The sequence below is a fragment of the Dipteris shenzhenensis genome, chromosome 4, assembly GCF_047967505.1.
Source record: "Dipteris shenzhenensis isolate YYH24624 ecotype China chromosome 4, Dip_SZ_1.0, whole genome shotgun sequence".
In the NCBI taxonomy this organism is placed as follows: Eukaryota; Viridiplantae; Streptophyta; class Polypodiopsida; order Gleicheniales; family Dipteridaceae; genus Dipteris; species Dipteris shenzhenensis.
Window position 1 is genome coordinate 25,506,501 of NC_141599.1, and position 4,558 is coordinate 25,511,058.

Genomic DNA, 4,558 nt, shown 5'->3' on the forward strand with positions numbered 1-4,558 from the left:
TCATTATTCCACTCGAGGTCAACCATAAAGAGTGGCACTTCTAGATCGATTGGTTCTTCATGTGTGAGTGAAGGATCTACCTGCATGACCCTAGCATCTATCTGCGAGAAGGTGGGGTCTAATGAATGGCAGGTGTCAATGGTTGCCAATGTTTGTATCCAATTATGGGCATTGCTTTGTGTATCATCCGCTATGGAATGTTGTTGTAGGAGAGCTGATTTGGTTGAGATTGTCATTGAAAAGGTTTCATCCAATGCTCTAGGCACAATTGGTTTTATTGCTCCTATCCCCACATTCACCCTGACTGCATTGTCACAATTTTGGATTGTCAATCTATCTATTCCCCAATCATGGAGGACTAATGCTTCCTGCAGCCAAGGATGTCCCAGCAAGATTTGATAGGATTTCTTAGGGAGATCCAATATTGTGAATTGAAGGGAAAAGTGGACTCCTATGACTTTTGTTGACACGTCATTCACTATTCCCAAGGGTTTTTCCCGTGAATCATCGGCAAGACGTATGTTGAAATTAGCCTTTTGCATGGGTGGGAGACCCCATTCATCATAGAGCTCCTTAGATAGAACATTTACACCTGCTCCACTATCCACTATGGCTTGGACTTCATTATATGCCTTGTGGATCAAAGGCACAGTGATGTTGCGTATGTCATCTCTCTCACCCATCCGCACAAGGATATCTTCTATGTCTCCTATAGGTGGAGGGGGGTTTGCGAGTCCAATTTAGCCTTTGAAACTCTCCCAGAGATTGGGACAATTTCGTAATAGGATTCCAATGGGAATTGACACAGGAAAACTTAGAATGCCAGAAAGTGCGGCTTCTTCGCGGGACGGTAAATTATGTTGTAGATTTTGTTGTTGGAATAGAGGCTTGAGTACAGTATCAATACTCTGTGGGGCCGTCATGGATTGGATCTTGCGCTTGCTTCTCAGCCTCAAATTGAGATCTCCACCTCATTAACCACCTTCTTCACGCTAACTCTAGGGGAGTCACACCAAAGATGATGACAATATGATAGCTATATGATTTTTAAACCCCTCAAGCTCAAAGGCTCTAGTGTTTGAAGTGTATCAATGCCAAGTATTGCCAAGTAGCTACAAATGGCAACAAACACCAAGATCATCCCTATGTTCTTGACCTTGATTGTTCACATCAAAAGTAAGTTGATCTTTCAAATATGTCAAACATGGGATCTTTTGAAGTTGTATAATTATTCCTTAGGCTACAAGACCATAAACAACTTGAGATGCCAAGAAAGCCACCATTGCATTTTGATCCCACATCACATATGTGGGTTTGACCTTTTGGAACTTAGCCGCTAGCTTTGAAGCCATCCGCAAGTAATACCTCAAATTTCATTTAGCAATTGGTACTCTCCCTTGAGTTGTTAAACTATTAACATAGAATCTCCCACAACCTTTAGACGGGTGATTTTGGTTTTGATCACTAACTTGAGCCCCACAATCAAAGCTCTCCACTTGCCGATATTGCAAGTGTACCCATATTACATCACAACTTCCACTATGATGTGCCCTAATGGTGTTTGGAAGCACTACCTTGATTGACACTTCATTCTTTAATCCTCTAGATGCCGTGTCAAATGCTAGTCTAGCCTTGTATTATTATATACCCAAATGGTTAGCACAAAACTTGTTCAAACAAATGAACCTATGAGAACTTTCCTTCCACGTACACAAAACATTCCACCATCAAGAATACAAATTATACAACATTGATTGATGCCAAACACTTACATGTAAATGAAATGAGTGATTCAAACACCTATGCACCTAGTTCTTGTTATATTCTAATACATCAGGGCTTGTTATCAAAATTATTTAGGGTTGAAAACAACTTTTTTGAGAGTCTTGATAAGCAAACTGTGTTATTTTGACCTACTTCAATGATTCTTACAAGTGCTTGCCACTAAAGCTTTGAAAATTCCCTAGAAATAGCTCATGCCTAGAATTGAAAAAGAGAACCAAGTCATCTTTCTTTGAATTAGAAATCTAGGGTCCATTTGTCGTGTTTTTCCTTGAAAGAGAATTCAAGTAGGCTCTTTCCCTATGTTTGTCTAATGAAGAGATCTCGAAAAGCCTCTACTTGATTGCTTCATGTTGTCCCAAGTTTGTTCAAGTACTATTCAAAGCACCAGAATCTTGGTTTTGATAAGTAGTTTGCATTTGGTGCCATACATTAGGAATTATGGAGTATAACATGTGCCTTTCTTATATGTTAAACTATATGTTAACTCGTGCCTTTCCTCTTGAACCACCTACTTCATGCCGACTCTCTAGGGAGTCAGACCAAACACAACAATTGACAACTATACAATTTTTTGACTCCTTGGCTTGCAAGTTCTAGCTTCTAAATCTTGTCAATACCATATAGGATTGATAGTCACCAAGTACCTGAGAAGTACCTATAGATGGAAATGAACACTGAACTGCCTATGTTCTTAACCTTGCATGTACACACCATGTTCAATTCTATGCAACACTTTGTAGCTATTTGCATGTGCACTGCAATTGCCATCCTACCTTGCTCGACCACTAGTTTAGCTTGAATGGGCTTCATGCTTATGCATGCCATGCTCTATTGCCCCAACACTTTGTGGTTGATGAAGGAAATCACATCATGCTAGAATAGTTTGTTATGGGGTAAGCTCATTCCACTTCTAGTCGCCTTGTCGCTCTACTGGACCCTGCTACCCAAATCTTATATATTTGGAATAAGCTTCATGTATTAAATTAGAACTTGATCCTTTGCATTAACCTGTCAAACATGTTCATAGGAACTCCATTCTTGGTGGTTCTAGCATACATGGAATGAACAAGATTGTGATTGGCTAGAAAGAGTCTTACTTGTTGATCTCCTTTGTATTGTTAAGGTATCACCATGCCATCTTGCTAACATGACCAATCAAACTTGATTAGAAGATTGATGTTGGTCCTTGTAGAATGTTGTTGACTTTCTCAATCAATTGAAGGAAAGACACAACAACGAGGAGGTCTTTGGAGATTATCCTTGCCATAGTGAATTGAAAAACTCAAAGAAAAATATGAGAACTAAGGAAGACGGTGAATTCTAACAACGTGTTGGTACAAAACTCAAACAATAGTGTCAAGCTTACCTTGGCCTCTCTTCTTAATCCTTGTCCAATGTAAACCTTTAATCTTTCCAATTAGGGATGAAGCTGGTCATTGGTTCTCACGTTGTGAGGAGGCAAAATAATGATGGGCCTAATTTTTGAGCCGAGGAAATCGTTGTATATATTGTACATGTTGTATATTTCACAAGTAGGAGCACCAGCAGGTGGGGATTAGCACTAATAAGCACAATTCTAGGCTCGTGTGGGTAATCTCTAGGCATGCGAGCTAAGAGATTGCCTAGAGGTTTTGATTTTGGTTTTGTAATTAATAACGATATTTTAAATATGATTTTATGGGGAGAACCTGAGTATAGAAAGTGATGATGAAATGCTCACTGCCCCTATCAGATAGCTAGCATACCCATAGACCTTTGATTATGGACCTTGGGAAACTAGTACTAGATTGCATGTGTTGGAGACTCTAGGAAACACTAGGACGTGAGCACACTCTACTCAGTACTAGAGACTTCATGACAAAGATGAAACAGCTTGCAAGCTAGTAGCTTGAAGAAAACTATAAAAAGCACTTGGCAACCACAAGACCTTCCTCATAGAAACACCTAGGAATCCAGGGATACCTTCCAATCAGCCCCCCATACTCAATCAGCCCTGCTCCTTTAGCTCTCTTGTCTTCAAGAAATAGCCCTTCATGCAAAAATGACCTTCTCTTGTACCAGAGTTTCCTTACAATCCAAAAACACCCCTATGGACAAATCTATCACTACTAATAGCTCTCGTGCCAAAGAACAGGGTTGTTCAGCTAAAAAACTAGATGGCCCTACGTAAATAGGATTTTTGACCTTTAATACCATAGATTTAGATCTCAAATTCTTCTAGAAAGTTGTAGGTCACAACTCCAACTTTCCCCCCAAAAAAAAGATCTCCACAAGCCGAGTTTAGAATCAAAAGCTATGTTGAAAATAGTAACTGTTGCTTTTTCTGGAAGTCATGGCTTGCTTTTCCAAATATTTGCCTACTTTTTATTATCTATTCTACTTTTTCTTTATCCATTCTTGGCTCATCCTAAACATTTATCATCCTGTAGCACCTTCCAATTCAACAAAAGATGTCTCATAGTAATCCATAGAATCGCATGTAGCTAACCAGCCTTTATTGTTGGCTTGAAGAGCATATATTTTTTTGGCTTGCATAGAGTTATGGAAGCAAGCTATGGAGAAGAAGTGACAAATTGTTAAAGGCTTGACGAAGTGTAAACCAGGGACACTTTCAGAGGTTCTGTAGGTGCTAGTTGATTAGTTTGATCAAAAGAGAGCTTCCTATTTGATCTTGTAGGGATGTCCCAGTCTTATCAATGTCTAACAAAATAAGCTTAGTATAAGCTTCTATAGATAACTTTCATGCATTTTGCTTCTCTAAGTTGACAAATTT